Raw genomic sequence first — 13,071 nt, 5'->3', positions numbered from 1 at the left:
ATGCAGACATGGCCTATCTTTTAAAAAGTGTGAAAGACCTGCTGATGGAATACCAAAAATAGAACAAGCACAAACAAGGCTTGCAAGAGATCTTAGCTCCATTGGTCTTTAACAGGGCTGTGGGACTTTTGTCTCCTGAAGTAAATTACTATAAAATTCTGCAAGAAAATTTACCTTCCTTCTTTTAAGAACTTTTGTGCTGAGATCTGCATGTTCTAGAAGGATTGTGCATGTCTCACTACGGTGGACACTTAATGAGACACCAGGAATGAAAGAGGCACCAAGAACAAAGCTGAATCTTCTTTTTGCCAGGACAAAGATTTTAAGCTTTCTAGGTGAGATACAATCGTCACCTAATAACCCAAGAATGACAGTTTTGAAAATAAGCTCTATACATCTTACCTAATTATGAGACTTGAAGCATGAACAACAGTTCAATGAACTTTTGTTGTAATTAGACATTAAGAAAATTATTTCTCTTGTTTTATTTTTTATTCTCAATTTAAAAAAAAAAAAAATCAGCTTGCATTTGCACTTCCAGTCTCTTCGAATATGAAACAATGTAGTATGTTAATGACTGCCTTGCCATTGTGATTTTTTTAAATTACTTTTTTTTACAAATAAAGCCATATGTTTCAGGCTGAAAGAGATTTCAGTTCTTTGTTTCTCTTGACAGAGTTTTGGTATCTCAGATCTCTTGAAAGCATTGAACTCAGCAGGGTCCAGCTGCTCCAACACTGCTTTCTCTCCACCTTTTTGGGATCTTTTTTGTTCTTGCAGCGTTCTGAAAATAGTCCATTTAGTGACCTGCATGGAATTCTGCTAAGTTCCATAGCAGCAGCCACGGCCAAGCCCATTGGACAGGCAAGAGTGTTTAGAATACACTGGGCATAACGTGTGTGAAGTTCTTTAATGAAGTGATTCTGTCTACAGTTGCTAATAGCACTAAATTATGGAGATAGGTGGCCAAGAAAACAAATTTATCTATTACATGTCTGTTTCACCAAATTGAGATACTCAGTGCTTCATTCTAATCTTGCCTGCAGGCAGCAGGACATTGTCAACTAATTTCAGGAAATCCATGTCCTAAAGTTTCACTGTTGCCCCATTGGGAAGTCTACAAGGGGTGTGTGTGTGTATGTGTGAGGAGAAAGGAGACTGCTCATGCTGTGTAACTTTTGTGTGAATCAAAGACAGTGGGAAGCATGAGGTGAAAACAGGCTGGGAGCATCTGCAGGGCTTCTTGACCAGGACAGCAGTGGTAGTATGGAGATAACTCCCTCAAGCCACAGTGATGGGCAAGCCTAGGGATCAGTGGCAGTGAAAGGTCAGATTGGGCGTGGCTGCTGGAGGGATGGAGGCAGGACTTCCTCATGAAGTGACCCCAGAGAAGGGAATGGCCTAAGGCTCTGCAGCAGGTGACACAGAGACTCCTGGGTGAGAACTCACTCAGTGCAGGTTCAGGGCTTTGAAGCACCTCTGATGTGAAGCTGAAAACACGCTCCTCTGCCTCTATTACACCAAGAAACCCCTTGCAGCCTGGACTCCACATCTGCACTTCTATGCAAAAGACAATGTTCTTGTTCTGCCTGGATATGTGTCTATGCCCCTTTGCTAATTCTGGGCCAGCTTTGGCGGTGCTCTGCAAGGATAGGGATGAGAAAGTTGCCACACAACTCGCTTTGTCAAGAAAACTTCAGGCACTGACAAAGAATCCTGTCACTTCAAATTACGTCAAATCTGTTAATAAGTCTGTTGGGGTTATGACATGGATGATATTAGAAGTCAAGTCTCTGCAGTAACCTTTTTTTTTTTTTTAAAATAAATTTAGGGAAGGTAATGGCTGGAGACACACTTTTTCTGTCTGAATTTTTCCTTCCAAATTTGTCTGTTTGGGGTTTTATTTATTTTTTGATCAGTGCTGCATCCTATGCAAACTGAAATAGGCCAAACGGCAGAAGGAAGAGTGTGGCAGAATGCAAACTCCCCTCTCTCCCCCTCCCTCCTTCCATATGGAAGGAGTAGACACATCTCCCTCTCTCTCTGCTGTTTGAGGCTAGCAGCTTATTTTGTTTGGCTCCAGAGCACCCTGGCCAGTGCCGTTAGGAGAAGGGAGTGCCAAGGTGCCAGGGAGCCGCTGGGCGCCTGCGGCCAGTGTGGGGTATGTTTGGAGGCTTCAGGGGCACTCCACAGCCAGGGTGGGGGTGCAGAGAAGCTTCTGGAATGCCTACAGTCAGATCTGATCAGGCTATAAAAACACAGGACTCTTGTCAACACATGCGGCCTTGCGCATGATCTTTTGAGGTTACAAGTTTAGCCACTGTCACCAGGAACCATGGTGCGCCCCTTCCCGTCCCCGGACAGAGACTCCACTTGCCTTGCCACCACGTGTGTAAGTAAAATTAACCCTTGCAGGGTTGCAACTGTATCTACTTTCCATGCACTTTTGCATGTGTATTTATACTTTCTGTGCACATTTAAACACATACTTTCCATGCTCAAAACAAGCACGTGTATAAATTAATCCTTGCAGAATCGTGAGTTTATTTTCCTCCTGTGCTTCCACATAAGCACATGTAATATTTCCTGCACATTTGCACTTGTATTTCTCCTCACAGGACTGCGAGTGCATTATAAATTTACCCTTGCAGGATTGTGAGTGTATTATAAATGTACCCTCGCAGAATTGCGAGTGTGCACTTCTTGTACTCAATACGAGTATGTGTATCCCCTTAAAATAATCCCATACCATGTTCAGGCAAGTGTGTACTCTTCCTGGACTCAGGGGAGGCTCTGGCATTGTTTTAGGTAAAGCCATGTGTATGGACACTGTGGACCTCCTGTTGTATTAGTTGCTGCCCCTTAATAATTTTCCTCAACTGATATCTGAACCCATATTTAAGTCACTTTTGGAGTGCTAAAACACTGTTTCTCACCGGTTTAATAAAAGTTGTTTTGGACCCTGTTGTCCCTTAAACTAACCTCAGGGTGCCTCCGTGACAGAGAGCTAGTTTGGCTAGTTGGTATGTATGTGAGTGTATATATTATGTTTCTGGCTGTTGGTGTATGAAGAAACTGCTGAGAGCAGACCAAATTTAAAGAGTTTCTTTCTGGGTTTTGTGTGTCTGAAAGCACTGTTATTTCCTGACTATAGACAGCTTCTTATGACAACTTTGTCTCCTGTACTCAAAAACTACCTACAGACCCTCAGGCTTGAGAAAACATGAAAAATCACTGACTGAGACTATGTTAACATTTCTTCAAGCAGAAGCTGATTGTATACGATAAGCTGAGGTTTACAAGCACTTAATTTGAGTAACAGCCCGTTCCAAAGAACATTTTCCTCCATGTGGTATAGTACCACCCCACTGATGTCACTGTAGCTGCTGGGAAGCATCACAGCACCAGTGTGTTACCAAGCATCCACATTTCTTCAAGAGTATTAAGAAAAGTGCATAATTTATTTATTTGTAAGATTTTCCTGCCTTTTCTGATAGGTAAGACTTGCCTCCCACCAGAAGGAGAAATCATGTTGTTCTGACTGCTTTAATTTCTCTGCTCTCTTTAGATGGGTTTGAGCCTGCTGCCAATTGTGAAACTGTGCATATATGTATTAAACATGTCATGAAAGCTGTTGTTGTACGGTGTTGTTTCAGTCTCTGTTAGCTTTTCTTTAAAACAGCAGGGAGAATCCAGTCAGCAAGACTGCCTGCCAGGCTAAGGTTTTCTGGGCTTCTTGGATAGACTCATCATCCTCATTTGTCAGTAACCATGGGGACAACTGTCATTTTTCAAGGCAACAGAAAAGGTCTGGAATCTGTGACCAGCATGGATTTAGGAAAACTATTAGAGCAGCAGAAATTTGCACACTTAGCTATGTGGGTTTTTTTTTATTCAGCTGTTCTTTCTGTGCCAAAGTGAGTAATTTACTTAAAGGAGGGAAGTGGGACTGGAACAATTGTAAATCATAGAATTATAGAAAGGTTTAGGTTGGAAGTGACCTAGTTCCAAGCCCCATGCTGTGTGCAGGGACACCTTTCACTAGACCAAGTTGCTCAAAGCCCCATCTGACTTGACCTTAGACACTTCCAGGGATGATGCATCCACAGCTACTCTGAACAACCTGTTCCTGTGCCTCAGTGCCCTCATAGTGAAGAATTTCTTCCTTATATCTAATATAAATCTCGAATATAATATCAATTTCTAATGTAATATAAATATCTTTCAGTTTAAAGCCATTATTCCTTGTCCTATGACCCTTGTACAATGACCCTTTCCAGCTTTCTTGTAGGTCCCCTTTAGGTACTGGAATGCTGCTGTAAGGTCTCATTGAAGCCTTCTCCAGACTGAACAACCCCAAGTCTCTCAGCCTTTCTTCATAGAAGAGGTGCTCCAGCGCTGTGATTGTCTTTTTTGTCCTCCTCTGGACTTGCCCCAACAGGTCTATGCATCTCTTATGTTGGGGTCCCAGACCTGAACACAGTACTCCAGGTTCAGTCTCATGAGAGCAGAGTAGAGGAGGAGAGTCATCTCCCTCAACTTACTGGTCACACTTATTTTGATGTAGCCCAGGATACGGTTGCCTTTCTGGGCTGCAAGCACACATTGCAGGATCACGTTGAACTTCTCATCAATGAACACTGCCAAGTCCTTCCCCTCGGGGCTGCTCTCATTCCATTCTCCGCTCAGCCTGTATTTGTTCTTGGGTTTGCTCTGACCCATGTGCAGGACCTTGCACTTGGACTTGTTGAACTTCATGAGGTTCACACAGGCCTGCATCTCGAGCCTGTCAAGGTCCGTCTGGATGATATCCCTCCAGCATGTTGACTGCACCTCACAGCTTGGTGTCGTCGGCAAATTTACTGAGGGTGCACTCAATCCCACTGTTATGTTGCCGACAAACATGTTAAATAGAGCCAGTCCCAATACCGAGTATCACCAGTCTTTGTTCTCCACTTGAACACCGAACTGTTGACTGCAACTCTTTCAGTGTGACCATCCAGCCAATTTCTTAACCATCAAGTGGTTCATCCATCAAATGCCTGTCTGTCTAATTTAGAGACAAGGATGTCATGTGGAACAGTGACAATTACTTTGCATAAGTCCGAAGCAAATAAACATTGTGTCAAGTAGACCTGTTCTCAAGTTCTTTTTCCTGTTGGAACTACAAGCTGCATATGACTAATACCAGGATGCTGCAGTGCCCATGGGCTCATATGAATGAAGTGCCTAGGTGGTCTTTTCCATCAGTAGATTTCCAGCCAGCAAATCCAGAGGAGAACTCCACTGCTAAAGTAGGTGCTTCCACTTGTCCAGAAGGATCTCATCCCAAACTCTGCAACTCTTTGGAATAGATCTCCATGGACTAGGAAGGGAACATAGGCAGCTGGCTTGTGACATCTGGCTAGCATAAATTATTTATAGCTACACCATAGCTGGGTCATAGGGGTCAGGATGACAAGACAAGCATTTGACAGGAATTATTGATCAGAACAGGAACAGAAGCCACTGCATTTGTGGTATGCAGGAAGTTGTTGCTGCTTTTTTATTGTGGTGTCGCATGGAGTGTACACCTGAGAATGGGACTGCACCCTTCCAGGTGTAGTTACAGAGATCTGTCTCAAAAATACCTGCCTCCAGAGGGTTTACAGTGCAGATGGTAAAGATGAAAAGAATTCCTGAGAAGGTGAAATGGAAGTGCCTCCCAAAAGTATATACAGCAGCTCTGGAACAGTGGTGGCAACAGAAACTCCTTTTACCTGTTAATTCTGTTAAAGTGTCTCTTAATGCCTTGTCCAGTCATAAAAGGCACCATTTTTTCTTTTAAGTAAAAATGTTATATGATATTATAGTTTAAAAGAACAGTTCACATGGTGAATGGCTTGTTATTTTGGTGTAAGGCAGCTGAAAACACGTAATTCAATGTGTCCGAAGGCAACACAGAATGTTTTTTAGCTACGATTGCATAAGTTAAAGTCTGTGGCCTTTCAGATATCATGGAGTAATGTCCCTCCAAAAGACCTGTCAGGTATGCCGGGATCACTCTGTTGTATCTGCATCATTCTCATTTCTGTTCCTGTGCAAGCTGCCCATACCCAGCAGCAGCACAGTGGTTGAATATCTTCTTAGTACTGGGTGCTGACGGCTGATGATTGTTTTTGTTTTTAGTTTCTGTTTTTTTTTTCCTCCTGTGCCCTTGTAGCAGGATTTAACTGGCAGTAGTTAGCTAAAAGGAGTCTCAGGAACCTGTCTGCTGTGTTTGTTGGTCTCAGGAACAAACATGTCTCCTCCTGGCCTCTCCTTGCACAGATGCAGGACCTTGAAAGCTCATGACCTGGTGCTCTTCAGCAGTGGACACAGGTCTCAGTGTGAGATGAGGAAGGGAGAACATTCCTTCAAGATATCTGTTTGTGAAAATGTCTGTGTAAAGCATGCGGGAGTAAAAGCCTATCTTTTACTTTTGGAGGGATCTGGGCCAGTAAGGGTGTGAGCTGGGCCAGTCTGATGGTGTGTCCCCAACCCAAGACATCTTTTTTGGGGCAGGCTGACCTGGACACATTGTCTGTGCTCATATTGAGCTTTGCATGTGCATCATCAGATGTTCCCTTGTATGACAAGTTTTGATTTACAGGTTTGCTACTTAAACACACGTGCACACTACAGTAAAGCCTTTTGCAACAATACTGGAATAGAAATTATGTTTGAAATATTGCAGAAAAACTCTGTTGTTTGAGCCAGTTTTGTGGTCTCATCTTCAATGGGACCTGCTTAGCTGAGCTTACCACTTTTTCAGGCAGTCTATTTGCAATCAACAGGAGTATTACTTTTACCAGTGACTGAAGTCATCATTTCCTAAGGGCCTGTGTGTCCACAGAGACAATGGTAGAAGTGCTTCATTGTGTTTTGAGTGTTGCAGAATGATCCACTCAGATGAGAAGGAAACTGATCTCCTATAGAATGTCAGATGTATGCATGTGTGGAACTGAGACTTCTTTAACCTTTCAAAGCCAAGAAACAGCATACTGTATCAAGAGAGCTCTACTAGCCTTAGGTTTCTTTCTGCTGCAAAATCTTACCACCAGGTCAGATGTAGATAATTTTCTCACAGCTTCTGTCTTCCCACATTTGCATTATATGTTTGTCTCAGTCATCTCATCATATATCACCGTCTTGTAGTTCCAGACATGAAATAGAATCATCTTATTAATATTAATAGCTGTTTGGCATATAGTACACTTAAGATATCAGAAAGTAATTGTTTATTCTGCCTTGTAGGCTTCATGAGATGTCACAGAGCTGAAAGAGGATGAATGAAAGTCCATCAGGGAATAGAATTATTTCAACTAGAAAGTGCACTTATTTTTTACAGCAGAGGAGATTTGCAAACTAATGAATCAGCAGAAGTGAACATTTCACTGTTCAGAGTATATTAAGTATATTAACTATACTTAATATATTTAGCATATTAAGTATACTAAATTAGCATATTAAGTATACTAAATTGAATGTGCAAGGTGCAATAAGAGACAAGAAGAACACTGACTCTGATGCATACAAATGAAGTATCATTGACAGGACATCGACAGTCTTTCTAGTTTGTCATTAAATGGAATTTGTGATTGGCAATTAAAAAAACAATCAAAGTCAATATGAAACAAAAAGGCTAAGTGCTGCATCCTGCACTTGGGTCACAACAGCCCCATGTAACATTATAGGCTTGGAGAAGGGTGGCTGGAAAGCTGCTTGGCGGAAAAGGACCTGGGGATGCTGGTCAACAGCTGTCTGAGTATGAGCCAGCAGTGTGCTCAGGTAGCGAAGAAGCCCAGCAGCATCCTGTCTTGTATCAGAAATAGTGTGGCCACCAGGATGGGGAAAGTGATCATCCCCCTGTATTCAGCACTGGTGAGGCCCCACCTTGAATCATGTGTTCAGTTTTGGGGCCCTCACTACGAGAAAGACTTTACGATGATGGAGGGAGTTCAGAGAAGGACAACAAAGGTAGTGAAGGGCTTGGAGGGCAAGTCTTATGAGGATCAGCTGAGGGAACTGGGGCTGTTTAGCCTGGAGAAAAAGAGACTGAGGGGAGACCTTATTGCTCTCTGCAGCTACCTGAAAGCAGACTGTAGCAAGGTGGGCTTTGGTCTCTTTTCCCAAGTAGCAAGTGATAGGTTGAGAGGAGGTGGCCTCAAGTTGCACCAGTGGAGGTTTAGACTGGGTGTTCAGAAAAATTTCTTCATGGAAAGGGTACTCAGGCGTTGGAACAGGCTACCCAGGGAAGTGGCTGATCCGCCATCTCTGGAGGTTTTTCAAAGACTTGTAGATGAACTTCTTAGGCACATGGTTTAGAGGTGGTCTTTGCAGTGGGGGGTTAATGGTCGGATACTATGACCTTTAATGTCTTTTCCAACAAAAAACAATTCCACGGTTCTATGAAAAGGAAGAAGGTAGAGCCCCGTATTTCCAGGATAATATCACTGTGGATCTGAGTTTGTGGGTCAGATGAATGTCACCTGAAAATTATTTCTCCACATATGTGCACCAGTACAAAGGAATAAATCATACACCAAGTGAAGAATTCACTTAAATACATTATTTGATTGTTGTAAGCCAGAAAGAGAAAATAGAAGAGGGCATATAACACACATTTGTTGCACAAAGGCTCAAGGAATATTGAAGTTAGATGTTGGTTTGTGTGCAAGCGCTGTGCTGCTGTACATAGCTAGAGAGAAACTGTCACTGTGCAGATATGGAGACTTTTCAGAGGACAAACAGATTCTAAGTTTAAAATTAGAAATTATCCTTGTGTGGCTGGCAGGGTCTTACTCTTTAAAAATACTTTCTTTTGTCTATCAAAAGACACTCTCCAGCATCTGGTAAAGTAGGAAAATCATTATGTTTTGTTAACATGGCTATCTACCTCATTCAGTTTTGGGCTTCGATACCCACCTGCAGAGTGTAACATTGCTCTTGCACATGTTAGAACCTACCAGTGTCTCAGAAAAATGCAGGAAAAAAACATTCCTAGAAAGCTCTATGTGCCTTCACATGGATTTGTACCAAGTTTGAAAAATGCCTTTCAACATCAGCCTTTAAAGTCTGTCTTGGGTTGTGTAAGGAAAATGAAATATTACCATGGTAGTGAGAAGAGGCATTTGTCTCCAAATAGCTAGAGTTCTAAATTACTCCAAATATCCTTAAATATTTCAGTTACCTGTACACAAAGTTTTCTCAAATTATCAGTATTTTTTTCCCAGCAGGAGCAACTCTGAGCAGTGTGGTATGTCTGGCTGGATACAGAGGGAGAAAGAGTAAAGTAAAATACTGGAGACAAAGAAAGCTGAGTCTGAGGGGGCAGAATGGCTGAACCAAAGGTTCCAAGGGACAGTAAAATAAAGGATTCTCGGTCTAAACATGGACAGTCAGAGCAAATGCCTGCTTGCTCAGGACCCTTTTCTGAAGAAGGTGCAGGAAATGGCAAGGCTTGAGATTTTTTTTGGTGCTACACCATGAAACTGACCAAGGTGGTAAAAAAATCCCAGGATCTGAAAGGAGAAAAGTTGAACAATAGATATTTTGCTGATGATCACCCTAGTGTCTTGATCACCCAAATGTGTCTTGTCACAGTGCTTGTTCTGGGATTAGCTTCTCACTATTACATCTATCTGTCTTGTGAAACAGGTCTCAGCGAAGCCTTCGTTCTAGGTGCTGGATATCCTCAGGCCCATATCTTTCCTGGTTAGCTGAAAACAAAGTAAGATGAAGCTTTGGGTGCTCCTTTTCTACTCCTTCCTCGTGCCCAATTGTGTTTTGCAACTTCATAACTTGTACAGTAGCCATGATCGATGGCTTGCCACTTGATATGTTCAGATAGACCTCACTGAGGGAAAAATATTATTTTTCTGACGTCTCAGAAAACTTAATGCTGAAATGAATAGGTGTCTTACTGACCTGGAAATAAGCCTGAAACCACAGGTCGACCCAGGGAGCAGAAATGCATATAAGCGTGCCTGTTCTTGGCTGTGTAAGACATCTATGCTGAAAGAATCTGAAAAAGTAAACAAATAGTTCTATGTCTGCTTTGAGCTTTTAATTTCATTAAGAATTTGAATGAATTTGAACTTGAATGAATTCTTCATTTATTACAATGGTAATGGTCCTTATTAGCAATCCCCACTGTATTAAAAAGAACAGAAAATGTCATTTTCAGAGATCATATGATTTCTCAGTGGGGCTCCTTAAGTGAACTTGGCATCAGTTCTTTGTGTATGAGAGAGGAATTACTAATGCATTTTAGTAGGTGTATTAGTTATAGTTAGTTAATAAATTGTGATAGTTCCTTTGGGGCTATTCAGTATTAATGTGTCAACAGAGTATTTCGTTCGTGCAAGCACCACTTTGCAATATCACATGATACATTCTTGAAGGGCCGTTATATTTTTCAGCTGAAAAGATTGGCATGACATTTACTTTTTTGATGGAAAATAGTAATTTGGTGGCTAATAAAACTGCAGAAGGAAAAGAATCTGCACCTTTATATCACAGTTGAAGAAGCAGGAGGCAAATAATAGAGGCATCTTTGTTCTTATCACTGAAGAAATGTGCAAACATTTGCAGGAAAGCAACTTTTTACAGCAAGCATGAAGCTATGCTCCTCTGTTTCCAAAACATTCCTAAAAACATTGTCTCATTCTTCTCCTAAATGGCTGAAGAACAGAGGCAGAACTACTTCTTATACTTGTAAAGAGCAGCAGTTTAATGCAGACATGAGAAAGAAAATCCTTCCTGACTATTGTCTTATTGTACTGATATGAGGAAGATTTTTGCTTCCAAAACAGTTATGCTGGCCTTGATCCCTATGTGTCAGGCCCCTCCTTGCCCTTCCCCTCTTTGTCAATGGGACAGAAAGACCAGGCAAACAACTAGACTGCCCCAGTGGTGTGGAAAAATCAAAGGATATATTCTGATCAGCTGATAGTATGTACTGGTTCTTTGTAGATGAATTATTTTGATCTCATCCTTGACAAGAAAGAATTTATCTATGCAATTAAGGGTTCTTGAACTGGCTCTAGTCTGAATACAGTGATCCTGTATTATGTAATTTGCAACCTCTTTTGCTCGTGTCAGCTTTCCATTAGGTTGTGCCAAACTCTGCGTTGAAATGGATGTCACCTGGTGGAAGCTGAATCAAGAATAGTAAGAAATCAGAAGCTGTCTTACATTGTGCGCCTCTGCAGAACACAAAGTCTTGGAGTGAGATTGGCATCTAGATTCTGCTACTTTACAGACAGGGAGACTGAAGAAAGGAGATGAAGCAGGGCATGTCTGAAAAGCTCACAATGTACAGGCTGTACATCTCAGAAGAGAAGGGAGCACAGAAAATCTTACTAGACAGAGACCCTGAAGAGCTCAGTTCACTCATTCTTTTCCAGTCTCATTTTCAAAGAAGAGTGAGACAAAAAACTATGGGAAAGCTCAAGTCATCAAAACTACTTTGTAATGTCGAGAACTCTCAGAATGAAAGACAAAATGAAGTTGTGCAGCATATCCATCATCAACTGCTTTTTATTCCTTTCTGTTTGGCCCATCTGGTTGCTAAAAATCTGAAGGCCGCTACTTTGTTTTCACCCAGTCCTAAGAGGGAAAGTTTACATTCCTGCCGGTTTTAAACCAAGTCACAGGAGTTATTTGTGTACAAGGTAAAGACCTATGAGTAGTAAGTTTTTGGGAGACAGAGAAACTCACGGATGATTCAGTTGATTTTTCAAGGCATTGTGGAAGTGTGTTGCAGTAACACGGATGAAATCCAAACAACTTCTAGAGATCAGTGGGTTAGGTCTGGCTGTAGAATACATACTCCTTACTTTCCTTTTAATTTGAGAATGAACTGGCTTCTTCGCTAAAATGCTGTTTAGTGATCATTCATCTATCACCGTCTTAGCTGCAGGGGAGGTTGGTGATATACTAGAAACAGCTTTTACTTTGTGTGAAAGGAAGTACATTGCTGTACAAACATAACATGTTTAGGAGCCTTGCTGTTTCTTGTCTGTATTTTGTGCTAGGGAGAAGTTACATTCAAGTCTCCCCACCATTCTGCTCCTGTAGATTGTAGTTTTGAGCTTTTACTCTGTCTACAACTAAGATGTATATATAAATCTGTATCTCACCATGATGCTTATCTGACTGTTTACTAGATCACAGTAGGCGGAGATACATCCCACTGTGTAAAAATAGGCCAAGGTGTCTACATGAGGTATTGACATGGCAAATACGTATCCAAACTCACAAAAGGTAGGAGTGTGCTTTGCCTGAAGCTTGATGCAGCTTTGGACTTCATTTGCTGGGTTGTAATTCTGTAGGAAATCTCACTCAAGGGGCAGACAGAGGCAACTGAAGGTCACAATGGGCTTCCACCTACTGTAACAGGAGGCCACATACCCAGTGCACATGGATTCATCTCTGAGCAGAAACTTGAATCTAGCCATCCATGTTGGGAATTGGATTTCAGCCTGGTAGTGAGACCTGCCTGGATGCCTTCTGTGTAACCTCATCTAGGTGTTCCTGCTCTGGCAGGGGGATTGGACTAGATGATCTTTCGAGGTCCCTTCCAATTCCTAACATTCTGTGATCTGTGTGATCTGTGAACCACTCTCTCAGCCAGTCTAGTTCATTCAGGTGTGAACAGCAGACGTAACAACTTTGATGGAGAAAAGTAAATGAGTTAGAAATACAGCACCATATTTTGAGGGCAGGTGGAACAGGGTTTCGGTTTGTATTTTGTCTAAAAGAAACTCACCTTCTGGTGTGTATTTTGGCTGCACCAGATGACAAAGTTAATGCCACAGCAGCCACGAGGAACAATTTGAAAGCCTCGCTGTAGCACCTAGGGGATTTGGACAAAAAACGCTTGAACATGATCTGATTCCCTTAGATACAATTCGTAGCTGGGAAAAATTTGCATATGAAATACCTTTTATTTAATGAAGTCTTTATATAAATGCCAGCCTAGACTTTCCTAACAAATTAGTTATTAGATATCTTGACTTACGGAGAGAGTAAGGAGCCCTGTAATAA

General features: G+C 41.8%; 1 protein-coding gene across 2 annotated transcripts in view; it reads left to right on the top strand.

Moving 5' to 3' along the window:
- Positions 1–13,071, top strand: part of CPLX1 (complexin 1) — an 88,629-nt gene that overhangs the window by 39,969 nt on the left and 35,589 nt on the right. The window lies entirely within an intron of this gene.

The sequence above is a fragment of the Columba livia genome, chromosome Z (genome assembly GCF_036013475.1).
Source record: "Columba livia isolate bColLiv1 breed racing homer chromosome Z, bColLiv1.pat.W.v2, whole genome shotgun sequence".
In the NCBI taxonomy this organism is placed as follows: Eukaryota; Metazoa; Chordata; class Aves; order Columbiformes; family Columbidae; genus Columba; species Columba livia.
The sequence above is the reverse complement of the archived record's forward strand: the minus strand, read 5'-3'. Positions and strand labels throughout refer to the sequence as shown.